At 31.6% G+C, this 13324-nt stretch overlaps 1 pseudogene; it reads right to left on the reverse strand.

The window, feature by feature from the left end:
- Positions 1-5397: 5397 nt before the first annotated feature.
- On the reverse strand, positions 5398-7745 carry LOC120121025 (annotated as a pseudogene).
- Between the last annotated feature and the right edge of the window lie 5579 nt (positions 7746-13324).

Below are 13324 nucleotides of genomic sequence, written 5' to 3' on the forward strand. Positions count from 1 at the left end.
ATGTTTGCTGCGATTGACTCATTTCGTTCTCAAGCACAACAAAGAAACAATGCATCCAAAACGTGTTCGCTGACTGCTATTTAAATCCTACCTATTTCATGTACATGTAAAATTTGAAAAGCCAATGCTACCAAGTCCAAAACAGAATTGAAAGATAAATAATTAGAATCTGATGAAATAATTACAAGAAACATGGGGGGAAATGGTGGCAACCAGAAAATCAGAAAACAAAACTTTCTAGAACCAAATAGACCAATCTGCAATCCATAGCTACCACAAATCATAAAATTCATAAGTTTTAATCATCTAGCTGAATAATACTAAATTGTAGTCATTAAGTCCGGAGCAATCGCCAATCGGGCAAATCGAAAACAAAATCTGAAAAGTTGAAAAAATATATATAATTAGGGAAAGAGAGACAAACTGAAGAAGATGAGGCCACCGAAAGCGCCAGTCAAGGAAGAGTAAACGAAGCGACGGAGGCCGAGATCGATGCAGGCGTCCCATTTATCATTCATGTCATACTTTGACGCAGTCAATTCCTTGTTCTCTCCCATTTGAAAACCTTTTTCCCGACTATTACTCTTGGTCTTTATTCGGATTGTTGCTGAGATTTCCCTTCCTTTACTTCGCCTTTTGTGTTGTTGGTGATCTGCCACGATGGTTCGAGTAAAGGTAAGGATTCTCTGATTGATGTGTTTCTGACGGTGGAAATGCGATTTTCTGACTTGCCGATAGGCATCGTTTTACCAAATTGTCCTTGTGTTCCTAATCCAGCCGATCTCATGTAAAAGTTCAATCCTTTTATTGGTTAATATATGCTAGGGGTCATGAGCCCTTTGATCCTTTTGAACATCTATTGATTATCGAGTTTCAATTAGAGCTGAATTCTTCGAGATCGTTTTTTAATTTAACTCGAACCAAACTACTTTTATTAATAATCGTATGTGCTTATGGTGAATCACTTTTGCACTAAAAATGAGACCCAATGTTTATATTATTGGGGTTTCAAATGTAATCTTATGAGACTAAATTCTAACGATATAATCAGGAATATAAATCAAGCGATTTTAATAATTAAAGTTAGTTTAAATGTATCATTATTTTTTAAATTATATTATTTGTATTAAGTTATCTCCTAAAATATTTTTCATACGTTTTGTCACTTATCATTACCTCGTTTATCCTAAAATATTAAATTAACAAAGGTAAATTATATTTTTAGTCTGAGTGACTATTTTTACAATTTCTATTTTTGTCATCGGATCTCCCTGTTGCTTTCTCTTCACCCAGTCTTTTACAGATCCGCCATTTCTTGATGATTTTGTCACTTTCTCAGTAAACAAACACTCGCCCAGAAAAGGTGTAGTTTAACCAATCCAAATCCAACAGCAAATTAACAAGTGTTTCCCATTTGTTTCAAACTCAATCAAGAATCCAAAGCAAATGGCGTTTGCAAGAGATCATAAAGTTCCCATAAAGCGTCCAAGGGGCATGGCCTATTAGCATCAAGCCTAGCCCAAGGTTTTCCTTTTCCACTCCAATGTAAAAGACTAACCGAACCTGGATGTAAATCTCTGCACTGCACAACCTCTAAAATTATTGCCATCGAGGTTATGTTGATCCCATATGTGATCAACTGAAACGATATTTCCAGCAAAAACTAATAAAAATGGGGGCAAATAACCCAATCCGTAAACTCTCATTCTTTTCTGAAGCTCCATCCATTCTTCAATCTTCGTCGTGTAATCTCCTCCTCTCCATCGATCAAGGTTGATGATCATAACACCAGTGTTGAACTAACAGAGCTTTCGGTTCGCAAAAGTTAAGGATAAAGAAGGGTTTGACCAAAACGTTGGAGTAAAGTAGGCCGTACAGTTTGCATTACAATGCTCCGGTGCAGCCAATACTGAGTCGTTTCCGAGTGGGATTGCAGATAGTTTAGCTATGTCCTCGACCAGAACTAGGTCTGAGTAAAGGTAAACGATTTAGTGATGATTTTGAAAAACAAATTAATTTGGTGATCAAAATAAAATTATAAAAAAAGTTGAGTGACTAAATATTTAATTTACTCTTAACTTCTTAAGCATAAATAATGATAATTTAGAGCAAATGAGATGACGATCTAAATTTTAAAAGCCAAAACATCTCAAAAAATACTTTATGAGATAGCGTAGTACAAATCACATAATTTAAAAGACAATAATATATTTAAATTTAAATAAATACTACTTTATATATATTACCATTGGGCTGCCGAATGCCCAATTGGAATCAAGGTGCAGTTCGTAGCCCTATATTCTTCATCTTATTTGTTGGGCCTCAAAAGTTTAATGCTATAGTTTATATTTTTTATGTTTTATATTTACAGACAATATTATTATAACAGTAATAATATAATAAATATTATATATACTATTAAAATTAAAAATGGTTAGATTGATTTAATTAAAATAAATAAATAAAAGTTGAATAATGAAATATGTCTTGTTAACTCAATTAATTCCAAAAAATTTTAATTCGATTCAACTTGACTCGATCGAATGCTCACCCTTAATTTCCCATTAATTTAAAATTATTTTTCGATCAACTTAGAATAACATGTTCCACTACTACTATAGATTATCTATGTCATTTCAATTCCTATTTTTAACAATAAGCTTATTCAATTTAATTATTTTATTGTATTTTTTTTTTTGTAAATTACTTATTTTCATCAATTCCTTGACTCGTTTATATTTTCATCAATAATTTAATCTTTAATAATATTAAGAAATAAATATTTATATTTTATATGATTAAATAAAATTATTAAATTAGAATAAATATATGTATCATAATTTTATAAATAATCATAATTAAATTTAAAAAATCTAAATAATTTGATTAAAAAAACAAATAAATTTAAATGAAAAGTATGACTTATCAATTCGATCAACTTAAATTTTAAATTTTATTCGATTTAACTTGATTGAATACTCGATTATAATTTAAATATGATTATTATATTTTAACAATAATCGTGTTTTTGTTTATATTGCTAAAACATGTGGGGTGGGTAGGAGGGGCAATACAAAACGCCACCGTCTAAGGAAGGGTAAACTTGAGAATAGTGATCCCCAAATTGTTTTATTGATTCACAAGTTCTAATCTTTTGCTTTCGAGAGATGAGACATCAAATTCACAAAAATGAGGGAGTCCGTTCCAGATGTAAATAATACGGTCCATCTAATATATAAAATTAATTATCATTTAAATAAGTTATGTCTAAGCAACTAAGATAATATGAGTTCTAAGGCAAGTTTAAGTAGATCAGTATATAAAAAAAAGAGTTTATAGATTATTCAAATTCGACGTGACATTTTATGTCGAAGTCTAGCTCATTTAATATAAAAGTATATTATCCTAATTCGTATTGTGCTGCATAAATATATTTTTATATTTAATAAAATCAACTCGTAAAGTACTTAAAGGATAGTTATTAGCTAACTCATCCCTTAATTTAGAGTTTATAAATGATATTTATTTTCATATTCTAAAATAGTCAAAGAGTTTGTAATTAATGGATGAGGGGATTGAGTTGAGTTGATTAGCTAACTTAGCCCTTAATTTAGCTGTTAAGACAATGATATCTGCCTGATTGTCACGTGTTGAATATGAAAGCTTTTAAAAATGTCAATTAAATTCTCAAACACAAAATGTGAACACTGTTATTCAGGAGTAGTGGATAAGGATGATCCATCCCTTTATTTTTTTCTAGAAGCATTTGAAAGCATACATATCTCCCAAGTCCTATCCACTCTTCACTTCTACAAGACATTACGTATATCAAATCCCATTCTATCCAACTTGGATGGTGAACCCAACCGTCCATTTTATCGGATATTTCCTTTTATAAATATATATCTAATATTTATTATCGGTTTAAACCAATTTTTTTAAAAAATAATTATTTATATGAAATTGGATAATTTTTTATTAAAATTGAAAATATTAATATTGAATAAATCAAATCAAATCTGATAAAAATAATTAATGGTAGAAAGTAGGAAAATTCAATCTTGCTATGAGGGCAACATCCTGAATTAAGGTGGCGGGGCATATGATATGTGTACTTCTCTTACATTAAAAATCACCCATTGGACTCTCATGTGCTGACAATTAGTATTGTTTTTTTTTAAATTTATTTATTAATAGTATAGGGTCATAAAGGGATATATGATTTTATGTTAGGGAGATAAATTTCTAAAATTTTAAAAGATAACAAATTTATAAAATTACGGAAGATAAAAATAGATTTTCAATAGAAAATATATATAAAAATCTAAAATATATGATAATTTTAATTTTTCAATGAGCAATTGTCTCCACCTACCCCCTCTTTGTCCATCTTTGTCTTTGGTGATTATAAGGTAGTATATGTTCAATATTTTTCTTAGTTATTGACAATGCATACACATTATACAAACCAGCGGCGAATATAAAAAAAAATATTATTGGGTGGGTCAATATAAATATAATAAAAAGATTTATCTAACATAATCTGTACATACTTTTTAATTTAAAAATATAATAACTATATATATTTAAACTAAATCTAAAAAGTATATATCAATTATACAAATATAATTTTAACATAATATATATATTATATATATTTAAAACTATGTTTTATTTTTTATTTTTTACTTTTTGGGTTATGAGGTGAGCTATGGCTTAAGTAAATTTGTCCCTAAATATATTCTTTCTACATACACAACTACTTTAACGCAAGACAATTAAAGTCATAAAGAGTTATTTTTGGATTGATTTCAAAGACTTTTGGTATGAAAGGTGATACGTGCATGTTACATTTATATCAATTTTAAATATCATACATTTCTATAAATTTTCATACGTTTATAATTTATTTTATGTGTTTTTTTTTTTTGTATTTCTAATATTTTACTTTTTTAAATTATATTTCGTTTTATGTTTATTATTTTAATAGATTTTCATATGTTAAATTAATCAAGGTGGAGTAACTATCTATTTTATCTTCTATATTTAATATTCAATTACACGAACTAATTTATCTCAATAATTAAAGAATTGTTATTATTCATAGAGGTCATAAGTTCAAACACCAAATTATTGTTATTTATAGAGATCATGAATTCAAACACCAAATACTACAAAAATGATCGATAGTGCTTATACTATCATTCCAACAACAAAGATTCCTTTTCATGTATAGCACGGACACAACGCCCTTTTTCTCTCAGTTAAATATTCACTGCTTCTTTTAAACATTTCATCTTTTTATTTTTTAAAGTTATAATCGTAATATATTATACTCAGTTAAAAAATAGGCCTTTGGTTTAGTGTTTCACATTACTATTAAAACAAATAATAAAGTTTATAACAAATGATTAATGAACATACACCAAGAAATTTACACAAACTTTACAAAGGTCAAAAGAAGTATGAAGAATAACAACACTTCCTTTTTCACATTGCACACCCCATTCACATAGTCTTTTACTTCAATAAATATAAATAAATCCCCCCAACACTAAATTTATAGAATTAAAATTTTCAAACAAAAAGAAACCTTGCTATGTTCTGCAATCTGCCCATGACCAAATGAATTATTGAGTATTGAAGTAGCTTCAATCAGAATATGGTTTGGCCTTGGACCTATACAGAAGCTTCTTCTTCTTTGTGGTTTGATTATCAATTGTGAGCACAATTTTCCCAGCCTCGCCTATTTTGAAGCTGTCGGATATTACGGTTTCGTCGGCCGGACCTACTTTTCTCGTCTTCGATACGATCACGGTGTATCCATCTTCAGCTGTGGGCACGAATTCGGCCCCGTAATTCACGTCCCACCCCACAACTCGTACCTCCCAGACCAGGCTATATTTCTGCCAATTCAAAGACCAGATATCATTCATGTGATTTTAGATTGACGTTTAAATTAAGTTTCTAAACGATGTTCTCTTATCTTACCTCAGTTATAGGGAACTCAACAGTGTGCTTGGTTGCTGGTTTGATTATCTCCTCCGTCGCAGCATCAGCGTCGGCAAATTCTTGTTCACCCTCCCTGCTCAATCCACCATACTGAACTGGTACTTGTTCAGGGGCAATATATCTATTATATATAAACATAAAGTTATGTATTTTAATTATTTTTCACATATATTCAAAAATAAATAAAATGATTAAGCAAATTGGGAAGAGATGGAAATTATTGGAGTCCACTTGCCTGAAAAGGATATCGGTTGATTTGGATGGACTTGCAAACACAAACTTGCTCTTGGTTCTCTGTGTGAGGAAAGGACTAATCATCATATTGAAAGCCAAGTACCACCACGGAACATTGATGAACACCTTCAAAATCCAAAACCAACATTCAAAATTTGTTCAAATTTAATACCGTAATACAAAAAGATTAAGATATATATGTATGTATACCTGTTTGGCCACAAACTCTGGATAATTATCCTGAAGCAAGTTAAGAGCATCGTTGGTAGCTTGCCTGAGCTCCTTTTTGCTAAATCCTGGGGAATTCTTGAGATCATTAACCTGAACTATGGTAGAGATACCGGTGGGACTGAAGTCGAGCTTTCTGATACTTTTTTCCAGGAACTGAATTCTCCATCTCAAGAACTTGGATCGTTTTTCATCGTCTCCGAAAGTATTCTGATATAACTCTTTGTTTTGGAATTCTCCGTAAGCGTTGTAGCATACAGGATGGCCTTCTTTGTCGAATCCATGCATGAAAACCACTTTCTCCAATTCATTTCCAAGGTCTTCTTCGAGCAGGCCTTCAACTCCGAACTCCTTTCGCCAGATGACGGTGTTTTTTATCATGGTGAATGCGTCCTTCACTTTGAAATCCCTTGCCCTTAGGAATTTCAATAGGATCACGTCGCTCCTTTCGTCTGCGAGGAGCGGGATTCCCATATAGACACCTCTTCCGGCGGAGGTGGAGGAACTTCAGCTTCCTTTGGCTCGTCTTTCGGAAGCACCTCCGGTTCCACAGAAGAAGAGGCCGTTTCCTCTGGTTTCTCAGCCGGAGGAGTGGCCACTGCTACCACAGATTCCTCGATTGCTTCGAAAGTCTTGACACCATCGTTCTCGACGGCTGGAGCCTTTTCAACCACCTCAGTTTCCACCACAGTATCAGGTGCCGGTGCCTCGGCAGGTGGCGTAGTCTTCTCTTCTTCCTTGACTTCAACAGGTGCGGGTGCTTCAGTTTCTACTTTTTCAGGTGCTTTTTCTTCAGTTTCAGCAGCAGGATGATCTTCCTCTTTCTTTTTCTTAGCCGGTGATTTAGCATCTTTTTCTTTAGCCGGAGGTGGTGGGGGTGGAACACTGAATTCATGCTTGTTAAGAGCTTCTTGAATAAGCTGCTTAAGCTCCTCGAGAGCCTTCTTTTGTGCGTCAGGAAGTTCACCAACTATATTGGTTTCTTCTTTGAAAGACGCGGACTGAGTCACCTTGGCTTCCTTTTCTTCCACCTTAGGCTCCTCAACAGCTTCGACCACCTCAGCCTGTTTCTCTTCAACAACAGCAGGCGGTGCAACCTCCTCGGCTTTCTCCTTCTCCACCACCACTTCCTCGGCAGACGCTGCCGCTGCTACTTCGGGCGTTTGAGTCTCTTGGGCCATGGATCAGATAATACGATGATGATTGAAAAAAAAAAAGACTGGGATGAAAAGAGAAGAGAGGAGAGGTTGGGTTTTGAAAAGTGAAGGTGGGGCTTAAAATGGGGAGAGTGATAAGAAGAAATAGAGAGAACCAGACTGTCAGGCCCGTCTGCCAGCTGTAATTATGCCACTTTGTTATTGGACCCCACGTAAAGCTTATGCTTTCTCATCATAATTATATATATATTTTGAATAGTCTAATTATATATTTTCTTAAATACTAATTATCTCACGCAATCCAAAACTCCAGATCTACCTTGCTTTCCACGTACGCCAAATTCTAAACCCTTGTCGTTGCCACTTTCCATGTATGTGTAATTCTAAACCCTTGTCCTTGACGCTGGTTTTTCTTTTTCACATTTCCTAATTTTCTTATATGTACTTGACTTTGTTACCAACCCCGCCTTCACCATCTTGCTTTGATTTGATCATTTGTATCCATATATATATTATTTTTATTATTTGAATCTTATAACTCTACACTTCGTTATTCAAATTAACCATTTTATTTATACAAATAATAAAAATTTTAATTTCTCTTATATATTTATTTATAATTTATATTTTAATTTTAAAGTAATTAAATAATTTTAAGTTTTCTATGCATCAATATACTACCCCATTTTAAATCAAAAACTTCACATAATTTTAAATTAACATTAATTTAAATGATAATATTCAAATAACATATAGATATGTTTATGTGAACATATGTGTTACATCAATTGTTTTGGTGATTTATTTATTTAACTTGGGTGAAGAGTCACAGTAGGTACAAGAATGATTGTTAGTTGGTAAATCTTTATAAGATATAAGATGAGAAAAATGGTATGAAAGAAAAAATTGTTCTTGATTGGAGATAGAATAGATTCAAAGATAGAAGTTTTGTTTTCAATATTTTCTCAAGATATAAATATCACGGTTATAAAGTTGTTGGTATTAAGCCTAGGAGTACCATGTTTATTAATAGGTTACATATTATGAAAATATGATTGTCATCTATCAAATTTGACTCTATAAAATGTCATGTCAAAGATTAAGAAGTGTGAAATATGACTAGCAGCCCCGACTGAGGGTGGTTTCGGAGATGTTTTGATGTCTCTAGGAACTTCTAAAAGCTCTGGTCATAGGGTGTAGTTTTCAGGGATCTTTATTAGCGAATATTTGGTAGTTTTATGAGAATATCTCTAGAGATATAACATTTGTCTCTCCTTGATAGAAGAAATGCTATAAAATGGTAAGACTTATGGTGATAAATATAATGGTCTTCTCTTGACTTTTTTAACAGCAAAGGCATCTTAAAGCTCTCATTCTTGTGGGAAAGGCGAATCATTTCCTTTTTTTCATAAGATTTTTGTTTATAGATGAATCATCATTACGTTGAAAAAGACATCTCTTGATATAATAACAGTGGACAATTTCCTATTGTCGGGGCGGAGACCACTCAACTCTCTTAACTAGAGAGGAGGCAATTCAACATGTTCAGAGAAATCCAGACAATGAGCAGAGGTGTCTTTATGTCAATAAACAAATAGAAACATCTCAACGCTTGTGGAGTTCTTGCAAGGAGTTACAACTTCTCTTGAAAATATCTCCAGAAGACATCATGAAAAACATAAGCTCACTCAGAGGATAGAGACTTCTTGCAAAGAGTGATGTTTCTCGCAAAGAATAACATCTCACGTAGAAGATAAGAGAAATGATGTATGTATCTTGTATCGTTTGACCAGACATTAGTGGCACTTGCATAATCAGTACCTTTACTTTTATGGTTTGTTGTTTGAATGTGTCTTTAAATCTTGTGTTTATTCGTAAAGTTTTAAATTTTGTTAAATGAATATAGATATATCAACACTTATGTTACGGATATATCTACGTCTTAATAGACCCGTATTAAAATTTTATATTTGGACGTAGTTATCTCCGTGCCCATTATATTTCACGAATGAATTTTAACATTAAATGGTATAATAAAAAGATTGATATTATTTCAAAGGTTTTAGTAAAGGGCAAAGATAAGAGTCTCAACACTTGATGTGAAGTTGTTACTACGCTCCAACGAATACGAAGTAAAATTTTATTTACTTCATGTCAATTGCGAAAGTTAATTATGCTCGTAAGAGTGATTTTACAGCATTTATTCTTAAATAAAAAAATCCAACTTGAAAAATTCAAAAAAGAGTACAGAGTGACAGACCTGTCATAATAAGAATAAAATCACAGAGCCAGTTTTTCACGTTGGACCACATCGGACACAGCAATACAACGACGCCTCTGTTATTGACACGCGTCTCAGCCCTAGGAACAGGCTGCCATTTGATCACAACAATTATTCAAAAATTATTGTTTTTGGAATAAAAAGAAAATCTTCCTTTCTGAAAATTCTTAAGATACCCTGTTGACATTATGCCGAAAGGGGGAAAATAAAAAAATAAATGAAATAATTGGACCCACCAACCATTGGCCAAGTGTTCCCTTGCTTCTCAAGCTAACCCAAAGCTGTTGCTTGGTTTTTCTTCGCTGTCCCTTTCTTACTGTTCTGGTTTTCTGGCTTAATCTATTGTTTCCATTTGAAAAATAAAAAAACTGTTATTATTTATTAAAAATAAGAAAATCAACAATATGTTGTGCCGTTTGGATGGAGAGGACAACGGAATCCAAGTTAAGGAGAAACTCGGATCTTATGGCTTTAAGCATTGTACGAACTAATCATGAATGGATTGATAGAGAATGAGTGGGATTATATTTTAATTTTTTTTAATTTTTAATTAAAAGTATATGTTAATTTCTAAAATTTTATAAATTCGTTGTTACTTGAAATTTTATAAATTCATATCTTAATATAAAATAATATGTCCATCTTTAAAATCAATATTATATATATCCATTGTTATTGTACTACTAAAAATTAATATTTAAATTTAAAAATAACATTACTAAAACATAATCATATTTTAAAATGTAAAACTGCACACCATACATTAAATATATAAATATGATATATCCGGTATATATTGCTTTTATATATTAAATTTTATAATATTTATCGGTGAAGCGGTTTAATAGTAAGGTGATAGAGAATTTTAAGAATTAAATTTAAGTTAAATTATTTGCACTTTTTTAATTACGAATTTATGGAGAAAAATAAATATTATAGAGTTTGAACGGAACAAACAGTGTTGAGAAGGAATCCTCATCTATGTCGTATTCGATTCGAATTAATCGATTAATGAATGAAATATTGGTAATTATACAAAAAAGAGTTATATTATTTAACACAAAAACTCTTAAAAAGAAAAGTACAACAAAGCACTTGATATAAAATTTGAAACTTAATATAAATGTATGATGGTTGGTTTTTGGAGTATCTAAGATTGGGTATGTATTAACTGTGTAAATATCACGGTTTACATAGCACAGCATGAATGCCTTCACTAATCACTTGTCGGGCATTCTGGGAATGTTTCCCTCGACTCAAAGTCTCGGCTGAGCTCAACCCGATGGTTGGGCTTTTGCAGGACGAGATCAACATGCATTGGCTGTTGGCCCAAGACTAGTACGGTGAGTAAACAAATGAATAATAAGCAATCTCATTATTCAACTATACGTCAAAGTTAAGATACGATTTATCTCCATCAAGTTGAAAGATAACTAAAAAGTATTTTTAATAAAAACATAATTTATATCACTTTCAGAATTAATGTACTTAATTCATTTAATCCTAAGCAATATTAATATTATAACTTTCGAAATGATCATACTTGCTCCCAAGCCTTCATTTACTTTCTTCTTCTTTTATGTTAATAGCCAGGACATGTGGGTTGAATTAATGCACGCAATCAGTTTATGTATTATGAATTATTTATTTTATTCTCCCCAACAAGTTATTGTTTTGGGGGAATATTAGTCGAAGAATCTGTAGGCGATATTTTTTCATGTTAGTAGTGATGAGTGAACACAGCTGGATTCGACAAACATTGGAATATAGGTTCAATAAACAACCGTAGGTCAACCTATATAAATATTGTGCTTAGTGGCGAGACCATTATTGAATGTGACGGCTGTCAACTGCTTATGCATGTGATCATTTCTGGTTAATTTGTTTGTAATATGATCCTTCTCATGTCATGAACACAACTCTCATATTATTCTAGACTATAATTTCAAAAGAACCCTAATTAATCATTATTTTGAAGATACGTGAACGTTGGAGGTGATTATGTTAATTACGCTGTTGTTGAAGGAAAATGAGAAAACTAGCAAAAGTAAATGATGATCGTACTGTCCAGGTCCTCATCAGTGTGTAACGGACGTTCAAAATTGTAGCTAAACTTGTTCATGAAATGTTTTGTAATTGTGGTGATTTGCATAAATGGGTTAATAGATTTAAGGGTAAATTACCATTTAATACCTCAATTAGTACTTTTGTTCCATTTTAGTCACTTAACCGTGATGCTGATGTGTCATCATAAAATAATATCACATCATCATTGATTTTTTTATTTAAAAATGCTACATCAACAGTTCTATTACAATAATCTCTTAACTACTAAAATCTTTTGGTTCATGGAGGTTACCAAATTTAAATCATTATCTAGCCCTACTTAAATTCTGCTTCAAATATAAGAGATTTTGCTTGTTAGAATCGTGGGTATGATAAAGTATGAATTCAGCCTTGAACTACTTTTATTTAAACGCATTGTGCTTGGGCTGGCCTTTCCTCTTCCATGAACCGAGTAAACAGATAAGTCTGGACTCTGGAAGAGTTATGGTGCAACCGAAGAAGGAAGAAGTTGAGGAAAAAAAAACAAGAATTCTCCATAAAAGAAAGAAAGAACAAGTGGCTCATATGAAAATAAAGAAAAGGAGCTGTCACTTCAATTAAAAAGGAGTAATAAGTAATAACTATCTCGTACGAGTTTTTCTTACTCAAATATTTCTTATTCAAAAATAAATGTTCATTGTAACACTAATTTTAGATTATTTTTCAATCTAATATCCTTTGATGTCAAGTAAACGGAACATAATTTTTGCAGAAAGTGTCTCTCACTTACATAGTACAAAAGGGTCAGAATCCTTAATTGTAACCTGAAATAAAAGAGAAATAAAAAAATTTAAAAATAAATTATATGAATACTGATAAAAAAACAAATGTGTGCGATACGTGTCAATGATATGTAATTATATAAGCACGAGTCGACAACGACATACATAGGTTAGCATTTTATTCAATCGCTCAATAAATAAATATTTTAAAAGTTATATTCTAAATTCATTGAATCACTTTAATGGTTAAAAGAAGTGTTGTTATATCTTAAGGTCTTGGGTTCGAGTAAATACATCTACAAGGTGTGTAAGATACATTATTGCACAAGCACAAGCCGAACAACAGTAGTGACACTCGTGCATTAATCTCGTGTTCAATCATTTAATAAAATATCAATAAAATTATATATAATATATAAGAATTTAAAATTAAACAATAAAATAATACCTTATAATAGGTTATCATTTATCTACCTTACCCTATTGGTGAATTAAATATTCTTTTGATATATAGTCTCGCATATAATTTATACCTCACTGGTCACTATCTCCAACACTAAAAACTTCTACCAAAGCTTATGGCA

Source organism: Hibiscus syriacus, unplaced genomic scaffold, assembly GCF_006381635.1.
Source record: "Hibiscus syriacus cultivar Baekdansim isolate YM2019G1 unplaced genomic scaffold, ASM638163v2 tig00001120_pilon, whole genome shotgun sequence".
NCBI classification, from domain to species: domain Eukaryota; kingdom Viridiplantae; phylum Streptophyta; class Magnoliopsida; order Malvales; family Malvaceae; genus Hibiscus; species Hibiscus syriacus.